The 18,566-nt window shown below is 36.4% G+C and overlaps 1 non-coding gene across 1 annotated transcript; it reads left to right on the forward strand.

The window, feature by feature from the left end:
- Positions 1-5,937: 5,937 nt before the first annotated feature.
- On the forward strand, positions 5,938-6,044 carry LOC147911858 (U6 spliceosomal RNA). The gene has a single exon (XR_015550777.1). It is a non-coding gene; the product is annotated as a U6 spliceosomal RNA (small nuclear RNA).
- Positions 6,045-18,566: the final 12,522 nt, after the last annotated feature.

The following is an 18,566-nucleotide window of genomic DNA, read 5'->3' on the forward strand; positions in this document are numbered from 1 at the left end:
AGTGACTTTAACTTATTTTTCATCTAAGTTTATTCACTTTTCTATTTCCATACCAATTTTCCATATTTCCATGTTTTCATATTGTGATTGATTTATAAAAGCTCTTTATATATTAAAATATGTTAAGAAAGTCACTATGTGTCATATATATATATATATATTTGTCTGGCAATTTTTTTACCACTTTTTTCCATTTGCCTTTCAATTGTATTAATGCTTTTAAAAAACTTATGGAAACTTTAAATTTTCATTATGTTAAATCTATTAGTATTTTCCTTTTTTTCTTTTGTTTTCCTTTTTATAAAGGATTCCTTTAACTAGCAATCAGATAAATATTCTCTTTATTTCTATATATTTATTTATAGTTTGATTTATTAAACCTAGTTAATTAATCCAGCTGGAATTTGTTTTGGTGCATGATATGAAATAGGGATCTATTTATTTTCTCAAAATCATATAATCATCCAATCATTACTTATGAAATAATTCCTACGCTCCTAGTAGTTTGAAATACCATCTTTATCATGTATAAGTTTTTATAGCTCTCAGTTATTTTCCTGGTTTTCCTTTTCTAGTAAATTGTTCTAGCACCAGGACTCTATCATTTAATTATGGTAATGTTATAGTACATTTTAACATGTTGAACTGCAAGCTCTCTCAATTACTTTTGATTTTTCAGATTTTTTCCTCATTATTTACACAGCTTTATTTGTTCAGGTGAACTTAGAATAAATCATCTTGCTTTTCATATCAACCATTTTATGGGAAAGAAATTTGTAAGCCTGTCATCTTTCCTATTACAGTATTTCGACATCAGAAATAAAATGTTGAGCAGAAAAAGCAAGTCACAGAAGAATACATACAGTTTGAGTCCACTTACACAAAGTTCAAAACAAATCACACATTGTTCACGGATATACATACATATGGCAAATTTATAAGAAAAGTAAGGAAATTACTTGCTCAAATCTAAGGATAATGATTTCCGCTATTCCAGGAAGTGAGATCAAATCCAGAACAGACACAGTGGGAGTGCCAAAGGTATTGATGAACTTCTATTCCCAGAGCTGTGTGATAGGTACATGGGTGTTTTATTATGATTATTATCATTAATAACATTCTATTTAGTTGTTATAGTTCTGGAAACTGCAATATTTTCATAAGAAAAATTGAATTTATAAAACTTAAGTAAATTCAGAAAAATCAATACCTTTCCTTTATACCACTATCAGGAAAATGTAAATTAAAATCATTACATTAATAATAGCAATTCAAAATATGAAATACCTAGCAATAAACTTGATATGATATATGTAGAAACTATTTAAACTTTATGAGGAAATCTATATGGTCAACTGAGTGAAATTTAACAAAAAACCTTGCATTAATGAAGAGACATAACATGTTCTTCAAACTGCTCTATAAATTTAATGCAATCCCAATTAGACTCTCAACACAATTTTTGAACTAAACTAAACGTCTCTAAATTTTATTTCAAAGAATGATAATTAAATTTTCCTACCAAGAAAATCTTGGAAGAAATTATTAATGAAGAGAGACTTGCCGCACCAATTGGATTACACCCTATTGAAAAGCTACAATTATTAACACAATGAGATGCAACTGTCAGAAGAGACTGAGAACATTAATAACATTTGATGTTTTGTAAGTACTTGCCACCAACTGTATATTCTACTAACTCCTTTACATTCATTATCTCTTTTAATCCTCACAATTATTTCAGGTAGCTAATGCTATTATTTCAATTTTTACAAAAGAAAAACCTAGCATGGCCAGCCATCCTGGTTTGCTCACAACTGTTCCAATTATAGCACTTAAAATCCAGGATCCCCGGATACGTCTCAATCCCCTGGAAACTGGGATGGTTAGGCATCCTAAAATTGAATTGGAGTGCTTATGTAATTTACTCAGAATATTACAACAGGTAATTGGTGGAGCTGGGATTTAAATCCAGCTCAGATTCCATAGCCCATGTTTTAAGATTGCAAACACTCATATGATTAGTGTGGCAATGTAAATGACTGCAGGAAAACATTGTGGAACAATGTTTGACCACAGACAAAAAAATTAGATGAATATCTCACCCTTTACACTAGAAAAAATTATTGATGAATAAACAATTTAAACGTAAACTTTGGATGAAACAATAAATGAATAGATGTGTAATCTTTGAATAAAGATGGACATTCTAAACATGACATAAAAGCTAGAAACTACAAACGAAAAGATGAATAAATATGTTGGCATTAAAAAACTTATCTACAACTTAAAACATCACGATAAATTTTTTTTAAAAAAGGATAAGTAGGGAAAATATTTGAAACACAGATGAGAAATAGTTAATGACATAAATATATACAAGTCCTCAAAAATTAATAGGAAATATCTAAACTCTACAATAGAAAAATGGACAAAGGACATTAGTAAGCACTTCAAAAAAGAAGTACAAATGGCTAAAAACATGAGCAAAATATCATATCTCTAATAGTGACAAAATTATGCAAAATTAAAAAATGCTATTTTTCCTGAAGCAGATTAACAAAGATTAAAAAGAATTAATAATACCTAATGTTGATGATTGTATGGAGAAAATAGGCCCTCTCATACATACGTGGTTGGTGGGAATATAAAACAGTAAAATATGTGAAGGCATTTTGACAATATGAACCAAAAGCCTTAAAATGCATACTTTTTGGTTCAAAAAATTCCCGTTTCAAGAATCTATCATAGAGAAATAATCTGACCAATATGAAAAGATATATATATATATAAAATGTTCATTCTAACACTGTTTATAATAGCATATAACTTAAGACAACTTAATATCTATCCTTTGGCATTAGTTACATAAATTGTGCACATCCTTGCCATACAATACCATGTAGCCGTTAAAAATCACTCATTCATTCAATCATCCATTCATCAAATATTTATTGAATGGCAGGCATATAACTAGTTGCTGAGGATACAATAGTGTACAAAACTGAGTATAAATTTATCCTTATATAGCTACTGTCTTTACAGAAAGCAAATTAAACAGAAAACAAAGACAAATAAAATAACTGTAGCATGCAATAAGAACTTGATGGAAATAAACAAAAGACTGAGACAGATTAACAGAAGGACCTAGATCCATACTTATTTATATGCAGGGCTTAACTTCCCCCAAGCATACACATGTCAAGGATTTAACTACATGGAATATTCAAATTTGTTTCAAGACATGTTTAATATGTGCTATAATCAGTCAAGCTCCTTATGATCTCTCTTAGAATCCAGAGATCAGAGCACACATGCCAGTCAAAAAGTGTCTTCCAAAAATGACAGAGAATTCAGAGTCTCTATCTTGTAATTAACAGAGATATCACCACCAAAGTCTGCCTGAATATTCAGACCACGCGAATTCTGCTCTAGTACACCTCTCTCGGAACTACGGCATCGACCACCTGCTCAGATTCTTCACCTTGTTTGTCGCTATATATTGATTTTTTATTACTTTCAGGGCATCTCCATCTAGTATATTGAAACATATGAAATTGCTGATATTCAACCATTTTTGATCAACTAAAATGACAATTTCACATGTTCAACTTACTATAAAAAAACAATTCCTCCATGTCGATATCCTGAACTACTTTGCTTGACGCACCAAGACAAATGTCCTGCCCCTCTTCTGCCCACACTGCAGGTGCTGTAAATGAGACATGAGCTGACATCAGTAATAGACTCCACTTACAACCCTAATGGCTCACCTACATATTTTCTTCTAAAGTCTGACATTTAGAATAACATGGTAGAATTTCACACTTTATTTTCATGATATCATTTATCTATATGGCCATCCTACAAGGTAAGAGGATGGGAGGAGAGGATATTCAGTTGAATAATATTCAAGAAAGATCTATTTCTTTCAGTCATTTTTTTTGGCGGGGAGGAACACTACTGAGCCTTAACTGTGTGAATTTAAAAGGTATTTGCCATGACCTCTGCATCAATCTAGAAAATGAAGGGGTATTCATCAAATTTATTGTACAAAATGTAGTTTTTATAGAGACTGCAGTATAGCTTAGCCGCTATTGCTACAAACTTTGGAGTTTGACAAGTTCAAATCTTTGAACAAATTTCTGAGTCAGTATCCTCATCTGCAAAATAGGGGGAGGAATTAGACCTACTTCATAAGATTATTAGGATAATTAAATGAGATGATACATATAAAATGCACTTAGTACAGACAGATACATAATAAATGCTCAATTAAAAGTAGTTTTATAGCCTCTTAAAATTTTTCTTATTCTTTTAGCCTAATTCCCTAATCATGAGATAGAACCTGGACACCAGAATTGCAAAATAGGGAGCACTTTGCAATTTGGGGTGGGAAAAAGCAGAGAAAATGCCTTGCTATAGATTCTCTATGAAGAAGCCCAGTGATTCCTCATTTGGCTAACTCTTCTATTTGCCCTTCAGTTTCATTCATTACACAGCCAATTGAGGTAGAGAGTGAATGATAGGGCAGAAGAGAGTTCCCTCACCCCCAAATTGCATTCAGGGAACATTATTTATCTGTGCGGAGGAGAAACATTTAGCATTATTCTTAGTGGATTATATATCATGGTTTATAAATAGACCTTGTAAAATTAAAAGAATGCACCCTTCCCCCAGCCAGTTGGCCTTGAAAATACAGAGTGGATATAACTACAGTTGAAGACACTTCATTGGGCTTACCACAGCTACAAGTAACTTTTCCTGGCCAGCTGCTAAAGCAGCTGCTGAGAGGCAGGAGGCAGAAATTCTGGCTTGGTTCTTCCTCAGCTAAGGTGAAGCAAATGCTCAGTGGCTGCCTAAAGCTACTGCTCAGCAGCCAAATAAGGGTACACCCACACAGCAAACATAGGACAAAACTTGAAAACTATGTTTTCTGCATAAGAATCCAAGATGTCAATCTCTAAGCCAGGTCAGCAAAACCCTCTGAACTCTGAGAAGTTTTTCCTTCAAAAGACTTCCAAGTATTTGTTTCACAGTCTTAAGGGCAGCCATAGCCAGTGGCACCTGAGCTGACGAGGGCCCTTCATTCAAGGGATGCTAAAGGCCTAGTCTGACCTCTTTGGGCACCAGAATGTTAACTGTAATTATCATTTTAGAAACTTAATATCTGATCAACTTCTTCATAAAAACAATAAAAATTGTATTTCCCTGAGTCTTGATGCTGTCAAGATTCTACTTTTCTTTTCTCAACTAATTCTGAAATTAACACCCAACCTGACAGCAAGTCAATACAGCCCAGAAGAAAATAATCCCATGCTGCAGGGATCAGATCCCAACTCGGCACTTACAAGGCATATGACATTGGGCAAGTTGCCTTGGTTTAAAAATCTGTAAAGTACATATAATAACAATACCTATTTCATAGGATTGTTGTGACAATAAATTATATGTATATATAACTTAATTAAGTGTCTGGCCCATATAACTCCACTTAATAAGTGTTGGCTCTTTTTATTATTTTTAAATTATTTTTTACTTGATCTCATCCAGATCCCCTCTTCTATCAACCAGCTCTGCATCACTCCTTTTCCTCTGCAGAATCCTACTGCAGTCCGTGTTAACTACAATCAGCAGAGAACTCTATTTTTGTGCACAGTCGCTCAAAGGTTACGATCTTCATTAACTCTTTCTACCACTCTGGCCACTTATGTCCCCAGTAGCTAATGCACAGATTCAGGTATTGTTGGAACTTAAGATGATGATGTGGCTCCCTTCCAATCAGCACTCTGGAGAAAAAAAAAGTCTGCTGCTGTCCAGAAAACCCTTTTCTCTCTCTCAACTTCTCAGGAAAGAGGAGTTTTATAGTCTGCCCTGTCTTTGGCTACATGTCACCTAAAAGCATTCATCCATTACTAAATTAAAAATGACTTCCCAGTGTTCAATTCAACAGCGTATATACTACAATTGGAATGATTCAGAAAAGATTAACATGGCCTCTGCGCAAGGATGACACACCAATTCACGAAGCATTTCATAATTTTGAAACAGGCACTTTTACATATTGCGAAAGTGAAAATGGTAAAAACCCCATAATGGTGAATCCAACAATATCTTCCAAAATTGCAAATGTATTTACCCCTTGATCTAGCAATCCAAAGTCTAGAAATTTATCCTTCAGACATACTTTCACACATATGAACTTATGCATTTACAAGGTTTTTCACTGGGCATTGTTTGTGATTGCAAAAGATTAGAAAAATATAAAAGTCTATCAAGTGGAGAATGATTAAATAAACTCTGTTCTATCCATACAACGGGTTATAATGCTGACAGAAAAAATGAGGACATTCTCTATGTATTGATATAGAAAAATATCCAGAATATACAATAAAAAATACTGTTTCAAGGTATGGAACAGTGGTATATGTTAGGTTAACTTTTGTATATGAAAGGGGGCATGAGAGTATACATTCATATTTGCTTGTATTTGCATAAAGAAACAAAATAAACTAATAAAAATGATTGCCTACAGCAGGGATAGAAAATTATGTCCAGTAAACCTGCTGCCTATTTTTATAAACAAAGTTTTATTGGAACACAGCCATACCATTTGTTTCTGTATTGTCTATGGCTGCTTTTGCACTACAATGGCAGAATTGAGTAATTGCAACAGAGACCACATGGCCTGCAAGCCTAAAATATTTATTACTTGGCCCTTTACAAAAAAAGTTTGCCAACGCCTGACCTATGAGGTAGGGTGAATGCATAGGGACAGGGATGGAAACAAGAATTCTCAATGTACACCTTCTTTTATACGGCTTTGGGTTTTGAACTTATGAACGAATGTGTTGCCTTTTTATTAAAAAAAAAAAAACCCAAAATCAATGAAATCTTGTTTGAATCTTCTGGGTAGAAAACAGACAGCAATAAACCTAGAGCAAGGATTTATGTTTGTGCTTGGAGTAGCCCTATTTATTTCTGAACACATATTTGTGAAATTAAAAATAATCAACTTATAAAATTCATTTTTAAATAAAAAAATTGCATTATGATTACTTCCTGTGTTACATTCTCAAAAATCAGCCACATATAGAGTAGCCTGAAGTTTTGTTCCTCTTGAGCTACTTTATACATTTATATGAAGCCTACTAAATGCTAGGCACTGTGTTAGGCAGATAGAATTATAATTGTTGATATTATGATTAGATGATTTCAATCTAATATATATTGAGTTCTCATTATGTGTCACGTACTGTTTTTAGTGATTTATATACATTGACTCATTTAATCCTCACAGCACCAAATTTATAACTTCTGCCCAGTCTTCTTTCCCGGACTCCAGACACATACAGCCAACTACCTACTCAACTTTCCCACTTGGATGGCTAATAGACATTTCAAACTCAATTTCCCCCAAAACTGAACTCTTGATCTTTCTCCCCACACATACACTTGCTCCATCCTCAGCTTTCTCCATCTCATTGGATAGATATTCCATTCTTCTAGTTGCTCAGGCAAAAACACTCAGAATCTTCCTTAACCTGTCTCTTCTTCTAACGTGGCATATCTTATCCTCCACCTGTAAAATTATCTAGAATCTGACAACTTCTCACCATATCCACCACTACCATCTTGTTCTGATGTTCTGAGCCACCATCATCTTTCACCTAGATTACTACAATAGCCAACTCATTGATTTCCTTGTTTCTCCTCTTGCCCCTTTACAATCCATTTCCAACACAGCAGCCAGAATTATCCTCTCAAATGTAAAGTTGATCATGTCACTCCTCTTCTCAGTACCCCACAATGGATCCCTTTCTCACTCCAAGTAAAGGCCATTGTCCAACTCTTTATTCATCTGAGGCCTACTCTGACCATTGTAGGGGAGCAAAATTTGCCTCCCCAAAATATGTCTCTTTGGCATGAGGATTATTTTAGGCTGATTATTTCTAAGAAACAGAAGACTCAGGCAGGTTTTCTTTTTACCTCCCTCTTAACTGCCTAAAATAATTTAGATAGAGGGCCTGTTCCAGTAAGAACAGCTATCACCAGAGATAATTACAAAGAATATGAGCTAGGTGTGGTGGAACTGAGGGGAACTTAGCAAGGCCTATTTGTTCACATTCCTCTCTGTGTCCCTTTGTCTCTGCATGGCATGGCAAACATTTGTTTACCAAACATTTCCTCTTCCCATCTCCCTGTGAATTATCTTCCTCCCCTTTGATGTCCCAGACCCCTACTCCTTCTCCTTAGCTCAGGACAGGCATATATACCTCAATTGTCTGACTGTCTTTTGGCCTCACATTCTTATGGAGCGTCTGTATATGCAAAATTAAATTTGATTTTCTCCTATTAATCTGTCTCATGTCAATTTAATTCTTAGACCAGCCAGAAGAACCTAGAAGGGTAGAGGAAAAATTTTTCATCCCCAACACTATCCTATTTAAAGTTAAAGTTCTGTCCTCCCAATTCCTACTGCAGCACTATCCATCCTCTTACCCTATTCTATAATTTTTTCCATATTATCTCCTTATTTATGTCTTTTTGTTTATTATTTTTCCATGTGGTGAAAAGTAGACTCAAATATTTGTTGAATTAATGAACTTTTTCTTGAGATGTAGGTATTATTTCTTCCCCCATTGTACAGAAGAGAAAACAAAGGCTCAGCCAGGTTAACTTATTTGCACCGTGGTCAGAAAATTAATCAGGGAGAGGGCAGAGAATTAAACCCAGATACCTCAGACTCTAAAGTTCATAGTCTTAAACACCCAACAATCTCGTGCAATTTATAGTATAATGCAGGCCATGCTAACCTGTGTGTCTATTGCTCAGGCACAAAGGTAGTTGCAAAGCAAGATCAGCAGTTGTCACGGAACTTGAACATAGCTCTCTAGAGAATAAAGCAAGTTGAAAAAACACATGGGTGATGAAATGGTGCCATTCAGGTTGACAGTTTCTGATATAGCCTTACCTGGATAATGGGTGAAAGGCATACTTGAAGGGTTTTACCATCAACCTACATTTTCTTCTTCACTTACTCTGCACAATCGTGTTAATGATACTTAGGCCAAGTCAAATAAAACATTTCCAACTGCCTGAGTTACAGAGTCATTTCATGAGTAAATATCCATTAAAGTTTCATCCCAAGGTGTGGTGGGAGTGTTAAAGCAGAGTCCTTTGGGCAAAAGAGCCCCAGGAAATGGAAACCTTTGTTAAAATGTGAATTGAGACTAAGCCTTCAGCACCTCCCCTTCAAGTGGGCTCCAACTTCTAATGCAGCCTAAGGGGCAGAGAGTACACTGAAAGAATACACAAAGTTTCCACAGAATTACTGTGACCTATTAATTCTGCTCTCTTACAAATTCCTACTAAATGTTTTCTTTTGCTTAGTAAAAGCATTTAGAGGATGGTGGCACTCAGAATGTGCTTATAGTCCAGCTCCTTCTGAGATAGGGGGCTGGTGGGCTCTAGGGGAATTTGCCCTTCATAGTTCCATGTAATTTGCTGTTGTCTGCTCAATGCCCAGTAGGAGCAAACTAGGCCAGAGCCTTTTAAACTGTGTCCTAGGGCCCCTAGGGAGTTTACTAAACTATGCATGATATTCTACAGGCAAACTTAAGACTATGGATGATTTCATAAAAGCACTGATTTTTTTAAAAACAACTTTTTGTGATTGCTGATTCTGTATCCAGTCCTTCCTTCATCTCAATATTATAGTCTTTTGCTTTCCTTGTAGTGCAAACAATAGAATAGAATGGCTTAGAAAACTGATTCTAGAGCCAGAATGCCCAGATTCAAATCCTGACTCAGCCATTTACTGTGATTTCTTGGGCTTGTGAGTTAACCTCATTAACCTGTTCACTCTTTGGTAAAATAGGCTATCTTGAGGGTTCAATGGGATTATGTATGTAAAATGTTTAGTACAATATGGACATATAGTACTCTTATTTTTATATGTTCCCAAGTATGAGACTCTGTGACAGAGGCAGTACAGTGCAGTGAGAGGAAACATAGATTTAGAGTTAGCAGGCCGGGTTCTAGAATCCCAGCTTTGCCATGGACCACTGTACAACTTTAGGTTAAACAACTTAATTTCACCCCACAAGTTTCCTTCATTATAAAGTGACAGGACTGAAATAAGTTATCTCTAAAGTTTCTTCCAGTTCTAATATTGAATAACGTTCTATAATATTCTATAAGGACCAATCCAGAAAAAATTATAATGCAATAGTTTTCAATTCTAGACCTAAAATATGTTTTACTTCATAAAGAATACTATGAAAAGAAGAGAAATTTTATTATAACACAGACAAGATCTATTCCCAATTTTACTCCCTGAATATTTGCCCTCTTATTGCAGATTACACCACCCCCCTTGAAATGGTTCATTGGTTACAAACCAGCATGGATTTTGTTTCATGGCAATTTGGTTCATAAAAAAAGATGCATTATCGAACTTTACAACTCGTAGTTCAACACATTTTTCTCTACAATATAAAGGTTATTTCATTTAAAACAAGTACAAATCTCTGAATTAGAAAACAAATGAGTGACGTCTCATGGTGATAAAGAATTTACCATATATTGAGTGCTTGGGAAGAAACCAAATTTGGGTTGAAGAACTGCTCATTTCACTTAGTGAAAGTGATCTTAGTGAAAGTGATCCAACTAGAGACAGAAATGGGGAGAATGTCCTTCTGTGAAGATCTAAATGCCCAAACTACTCAGAACTGGTCAGCTTTAGGAATAAAAAGCTCTGTATTAGTTGGCTTTGCTGTGGCCACAAATGATCCAAGAATCTCAGCAATTTACAATGACAAAGGTTTATTTTTCACTTGCATTACATGTTAGCTACAGGTTGGCAGCAACTCTGGTACCGCTCCACGTGACTTCTTCCTTCCTAGATCCAGGCTGAGAAGCAGCCCCCAATCTGGACCTACTACTCTCACAGCAGAAGGGAAGGCAAGAGAGCTTACAAAACCACATGATGGCTCTTAGAGATTTTCGTTAGGACTGGCATGCTGTCAGTTGTGCTTGTGTTTGTTTATCCAAAGCAAATCACATGGCCAAACCTGGTGTCAATAGGGCAAGGAAGTATACTTCCTCCACAGAAATGTATTGCAATTCACATGGAAATGAGTGGGGATATAAACTTCTCTTGCAAGGAAGGGGCCAGAGAGTAATTAGAAACAATGATAGTAACTACCACAATGTGCTTTCTGAGTCAGAAATGTCTATTTTTCTTTTCTCACATGCAAAATATACTCATAAATTTAGTTCATGTCTTCTCTTTGCTAGTTTAGTAAGCTCCATGAGGACAAGGCCATGTCTATTTTACTAATCTGTCCTCAGCACTGTGTTTGAAACGTAGTAGCTGCTCAAAAAATATTGTTTAATTAATGAATCAAGAATAAATTGAAATAGCCTGAACGAATAGCATATTTACTTTTTGTTTGGGAGAGTACGGGAAAGTACTCATGATTTGGTGAAAGGCTCCATAAAGCAGAAGCAGGGCTAGAAGTGGATTTAATGATTTGGGCCTAACAGAAGGCACTTGGTTTTTCTCTGAGCCGAGGTTGTCATCTTAAATACCATCTTTGGCTAAAGACAATGAAGGACGTTGGGAGAGGGGGGAGTCAGTTATGGGAGATTACCAGAGAAGCATAATAAACAAGAGTAAGGTTACTATGCAGATTTAAGTTCTTGCCTTCCACATTGATAAGAGTTTCTAGAGATAAGGTCATCCCCCTCTTCTTCCTGGTACAGAGAGGGAGACATCTTTACAAATGGAGATTTCCCTTACAAATGTAAATGTCTCTTACAAAGGGGGCAACTTGTACTTTTCAGAGCTTCTCCCCTGTCTGCAGTTTCTTAAAAGTAACCAGCCCAAAATAATCCTCACGCTAAAGAAACACATTTTAGGATGGTCAATTCTGATCCCCCATAGATTGATGTTATTCTGGAAAACAATAGGATTTTATTCACAAGATGAAAACAAACTGCCATTATGTCAAGAGAAATACTCTTTGTTATACCTTGAATTTTAAGGCATTTTCCTCCCACTTTCTTTGAGCTTTTGAATATGTATTAACCATCATTATATCCAAGGAGGCAGGAGTCATTATCTCTTTTGTAATGATGATAATGCCAAGGGGACAGAATGATTTTCTGAGGGCAGAGTGAGTCAGTGAGTCAGCAGCTAAGTCAAAAACAATGTCCCAGTTTCCTAATTAGCAGGCTGGCAGTCTTACTGCCCAGGCTTATGGCTCCATCTCACGTCGCCCAGCACTGTCAGGGCAGCTTGGATAAGGTGATATTATTATTCTGCATTTTTGCAGCTCCAATGTGCCCCTTTTTTCCTCAGTGTATTTGCTGATGTAATTACATATTAGTAATCCTGAAAACTAGCAAAAGGGATGGTGAGAATGAAGTCATGCAGAAGCATATTCATATAATCATTTGCCATGTCACTGTAGCTCCTTTGAGCACACAAGCTGTGAAGGCAGCATATAGCCAGAGCACATATGCTACAACTACTATGTAGCATGAAAAGCCAGTGTGTGAGGGGCAAGGAAAACAGAAAGCTACAAAATTTTAATTCATTTTCTCCTCCTCTGCCCACTTTTTTTTTTTTTTTCTCTCTCTCTTTATACATGAGGACAGTTGAGACACAAAGAAAGTTGCTCTTGGCCATTTTGACCAAGCCAGAAATGTGCTTCTCCTATTAGTATGCTATAACAATGAATTCATTCCCACTTTTTCCCTTGGCTGTTCAATCTTGAATGAAGGAAAGAAAATTTGTAGTGGAAAATAGCAGGGCCTTTTTGCATTCTCATTAAAGAGCAGAGAAACGAGGGTCATGTTTTCTCCATCATCAATTTCTCTCTCTCTACTGGATCTTTCTTGCCAATATTTAAACATGTTTTTATTTCTTTCAAAAGCAAGCAAGTGTAAGGGAGGAAGACCTATTCCTCTACCTTATAGGTTCTTCTGGCTGGTCTAAGAATTAAATTGACATGACATAGAATAATAGGAGAAAATCAAACAAAGTTTAATAACATGTATACATGAGAGAAAACCAGGAAAACTGAGTAACTCCCCAAAATGGCTAACACCACCACCTTAAATACCATCTATAGTTAAAGACAAAGGATGATGTTGGGGGTAGTGGTTTGGGACTTCAAAGGAGAGGAAAGCAATTTACATGGAGATAGAAAAACAAATGTTTGGTAAACAAATGTTTGCTGGACCATCTACAGACAATGTGACTGGAAAGAGAACTTTGATAAAAATGGGCCTAGCAAGGTTCCTCTCAGTCTACCACACCTAGAGTTATCTATGATGTTGATAGCTCTTTCCTGGGACAGGCCTTCTATCTTAAATTCTTTTGGGCAGTTAGGGGAAAGGTCAAAGTTTCTATCTGAGTTTTTTGTTCTTAAAAATAATCAAGCCAAAGAGACATTTGGGTATGGCAAATTCTGATCTCCCACACAAGCAAGAAAAAAGGAAAAGACCTAGGTCGACCCCACTTCCTTATCCAACTACGTCTCACTTTTGTCTTTCATTTTACAGCAAAACTCCTCAAAACTGTTAGCTATGTTACTGTCCAACGTGGGGCCTTCTGCTTGCAGCAAGACATGCCAATAGTCAAGAGGCAAGATGGTAGGAGAAAAAGGACTTTATTATTACAGCTTGCTAGCAAGAGGGAAGGTGGCCGACTCATGTCCAAAAGAACCATCTTAAGGAGGCACGAAATCTTACAGTAGTTATATAGGCCATTGGGTTATTGGGGAGGGGGTTAGGAATGTTGACCTTCTGGTGTTACAGACTGGGAGTGCCACACCGGATCTTTCAGTTTTCACTGATGATGGCTATCAGCATAGATTCTCTGTTCAGGGGTCATCACACTCCTAAGGAACTCAGAAAAGTAGTTATCATCTTATTGCAGCTGGGAGGTACATGCACAAGCAGGGGTCGTAAAATCTACAGAGCAGTTAGATCTCCTGGAGGGTGCATATCCAGCTGGGTTAGTTTGTCAGAGGTCATTCAAAGTTACAATAGAGTTTTTCTTTTCTACAATATGGCTTCCCTTATGTCAACCTTGTCTTGAGCTGGTATCAGAAGCAGGAAGATCAGTTAAGATGCTATAGCAATAATGAAAGACCAGAGGACTGGCAGTGAGGGTGATGAAAGATGGTAAGATTCTGGATACTCTGTATTTTGGAGGTAGAGCTGAGAGGATTTGCTTGCTGATGGATTTGGATTTGTGAAAGAAACAGAGTAAAAGATGACTAAGGATTTTGCTCTAAGAATGGCATTGCCATCAACTGAAATGAGGAAGACTTCTGAAATATCAGGTTTAGGGGAGTTTATCACTGGTTTTCAATATGTTGAGTTTGAGATTGTCTATTAAATATCTAGATAGAGGTGGTAGAATATGCAGCTGATTATATTAGCCAGAATTTCAGAGGAGGGGTCTGGCCTGGAGATAACTCATTTGGGAGTTATTCAATATATGGAATGTTTTTAGAGTTTAGAGAGGAGAAGAGTAACAAGTATTAAGCCCTTTGGCACTTCAGTGTTTTAAGGTCTGGGTGATGAGGAGGAATAAGCAAAAGAGATTGAGAAGGAGTGATCAGTGAGATAGGAAGAAAATTAAAAGCATATGGCATCCTGAAAACAAGCTGAAACACAGTATTTATAGGAGGATGGACTACCAACTGTGTCAAATGCTGCTGAAAGGTCAATTAAGATGAGCAGTGAGTATTGATCAATTAATTTAACAATATGGGGCTTATTAGTGACCTTGACACAGCCAATTTAATAAACAGATCATGGCCAAAGCCTGCATGAAGTGGATTCAAGATAAAATAAAAAGAAATTGGAAACAGCTGATATAGCTGATACCGGCTCAAGACAAAGTTGACATAAGGGAAGCCATATTGTAGAAAAGAAAAACTCTATTGTAACTTTGAATGACCTCTGACAAACTAACCCAGCTGGATATGCACCCTCCAGGAGATCTAACTGCTCTGTAGATTTTACGACCCCTGCTTGTGTATGTACCTCCCAGCTGCAATAAGATGATAACTACTTTTTTGAGTTCTTTAGGAACGTGATGACCGCCGAACAGAGAATCTATGCTGATAGCCATCATCAGCGAAAACTGAAAGATCTGGTGTGGCACTCCCAGTCTGTAACACCAGAAGGTCAACATTCCTAACCCCCTCCCCAGTAACCCAAAGGCCTATTAACTACTGTAAGATTTCGTGCCCCCTTAAGATGGTTCTTTTGGACATGAGTCAGCCATCTTCTCTCTTGCTAGAAAGCTGTAATAATAAAGACCTTTTTCTCCTACCATCTTGCCTCTTGACTATTGGCATGTCTTGCAGCAAACAGAAGGCCCCACGTTGGGTGGTAACACTTCCACTCTTGCTTCCTTTCAGTCTCTTCTCAGCACAGCAGTCAGAATGACCCTGTCAAAACTGAATCCAGCTCATGTCATGGTCCTGCTTCAGAGTCTTCCAGTGAAAGAGGGAAAAACTAAAAAACACTTTGAAAGGTTTCTAATAGTACTCCAAGAAAAAGCCAAAGTAAATTGATACAGCATCTAGCCTCCTGTTACCTATCTGACATCATCTCTTACTATTGTCCCCATTGCTCACTCTACTCCAACTGTCCCCAAAAATGTGCTCCAGGTATGGATCTTCCTAACAGCTTTGCACTTATTATTTTCTTTACCTAGGGAACTCTTCATCCAAATATCCATGTAACTTACTCCCATACTTCATCCATGTCTTTATTCACCAGTTAACTTCTCAATGAGGCCTTCTCTGGCCACCTGATACACAATTATAAACTTTACTTTTTCCCTTTGCACTTACTACCACCTAGAATATTATATATTTTAATTATATGTTGTTTGTTTTCTGTATCCCTCAACTAGTCTCAGAAAGATAGAGATACTGATTTTGGTTTTTTTAATGCTGGCACATAGAAGTGTTTATTCACATTAGTTGAATGAGTGGATGAATGAATGAATTTTGGGGTAATAACAAACTAATATTTTATATAATGTAGCAATTAGCTCCTGTTGAATATTACCACCCCAAAAATTAGTGGTTTAAAACAACAATTATTTATTTAGCTCATGATTTTATGGATCAACAATTTTGTCTGAACTCAAACTAGACAGTTCTTCTGGTCTTGGCTGGGCTAACTAATGCATTTCAGTCAACTGTAGGTCAGCTAGGTAGTTTTCCTTCTTAAATTTAGCTTGCTGTCAGCGAAAGAAAAATTGGCAACTAGGCCACATACCTGTCATCACTGAGACAGCTATTCCGTACTGTTCACCTAGTATCTAAACAGGGTTCTGAGAGAGAACAGAAATGTATAAGACCTAGGCTGGGAACATGCACAACATCATTTCAGCCACATTCTATTGCTCAAAGTCTAAGAATAACCAAGATTCAAGGGATGGGGAAATAAACTCCTCCTCTAAATGGAAGGAGTTGCAAAGTCACATTGCAAAGCGGCATGGCCACAGGGAGGAGAATGATTTCAACTGTTTTTGCAAATAATCTACAACAGCAGGCTACCAAGGAAAGGTCAGAAATCCTCTCCAGATAGCTTTCTGGAATAGAAACAGATAACCAACTCTCCTGAGTGGTTAAGCCTAAAACAAGAATTATTACTCTCTTACCATCCATGAATCTTTCAAATGAGATAATATTTTCCATTTAAGTAATCTGATTTTCCACTTTTTATGTCATTTATGACCCTAGATCAATATCGTGAAACAGCATAATAGAATGGAACAAGAATGGTGATTTTTAACACTGTGTATTCCATTTTTTAAGTTCATCTCTTTCTGCAGGCCTTCATGTGGGAGACAATTCTCCATGGGTTTCTCATGTTTCTGCAAGTCTTCTGAGCAGAGGCACTATCAGCTTTTTTTCTGGACCATATTTTCAAATATATTTATATAGCAAATGGCTTTGGAAGATAAGGGTACTGACTCCCTTCAGAGCAAAGAGCAGGTTTGTTTATTCTCCAGTGTAATAAAGATAATATCTCCTTCTAGGGCAAGGTTCAGGCAGGTTTGTTTACAAACCATTGTAAAAGATTCTGGTTCCCTGAGCTCAGTGTTCTTCAGCCATGACACAAACCCAGTACATGTGCAAAATTCACCTAGGACCTCTCCACATCACTCCCATGAAACTTGGGGGCAAAGGCAACTGATGTGAGCATAAAGATCATGCTGGCTACTGTGCTGCGAATAATAAAGTCCTTTGACTCTGACCCAGTAGTCTTTTGCTTTCTGCCAGTATCCATGAAATATAGCAAGATAACTGGTTAGCTTACAAGTATGGTAAATCCCAGAACCTTCACAGTTCTTAATTTTTTTTAATAATTTGCATCATTTAAATAGCTATAAATGTATTATTTTAATCATTTGGGCACCCACCAGTTGTTTACAAATATAGTGAAGGTAAAAACGTCATCACTGGGGATGACCCCATGGCATAGTGGTTAGAGTTTGGTGCACTCCGCTTCGGTGGCCCAGATTCGTGGGTTCAGATCCAAGGCATGGACCTACACCACTCATCAGTCATGCTGTGGTGGTGACCCACATATAAAATAGAGGAAGATGGGCATGGATGTTAGCTCAGGGCTAATCTTCCTCAAACAAAATAACAGGAGGATTGGCAACAGATGTTACCGCAAGGTGAATCTTCCTCAGCAAAAAGAAAAAAATCATCACTTTTTTTTTTGAGTCTCTACAGTATAATCTGTTATCATGGTTTGGCTACGTAGGGAAACAAATATCTTTTATGAAAGTGAACTGTTGTAGATTTTGCTGTATGTAGTGTACTGTCCAAAATAATGTGCATTTTTTAAAATCACAAAGTTACACTAAATCAAAAATTCTGGCTTAAAAAATATCATTTTCACTTCAGCAGTACACATACTAAAGTTAATACAATACGGAGAAGATTAACAAGGTTTGTATTTAAAGATGACATGAAAATTCATGAAATGGGGAAGAAAAGGAATAATAGAATGTATTTGACTAATATAAAAGATAAGAATGAAGAGAAAAAGGAAGAAGAAATAATTGGGTTAAATATAACTAATAATAAGATGGTAGATAGAAGCCACATATATCAATAATCACTTTAAACACAACTGATAATCTAATTAAAAGACTACAATTGTCGGAGTGGATTAAAAATTATATGTTCTTTAAGTGGAAATCAAAGGGCACTTAAAAGGACACAGTTGTTTGAAAATAAAAAAGATAGGAAAAGACAAACCATGTAAACCATAATCAAAAGAAAACTGGTATAGCTATAATAATACGAGACAAAAAGGACTTTATGGCAAGAAACATTACTAGAGAAATAAGTGGGTATTACATAAGAGTAAAAAGTTAGTCTAAAACCCCACTGGAGGGGCATTCTGTAAATACCTGACCAGTACTCCTCAGAACTGTCAAGTTCATCAAAAGCAAGAAAAGTATGAGAAACTGTTATACTCAGAAGGAGTCTAAGGAGACATAA

This window comes from Ceratotherium simum, chromosome X (assembly GCF_057802395.1).
Source record: "Ceratotherium simum simum isolate JZ-2026a chromosome X, ASM5780239v1, whole genome shotgun sequence".
NCBI lineage: Eukaryota > Metazoa > Chordata > Mammalia > Perissodactyla > Rhinocerotidae > Ceratotherium > Ceratotherium simum.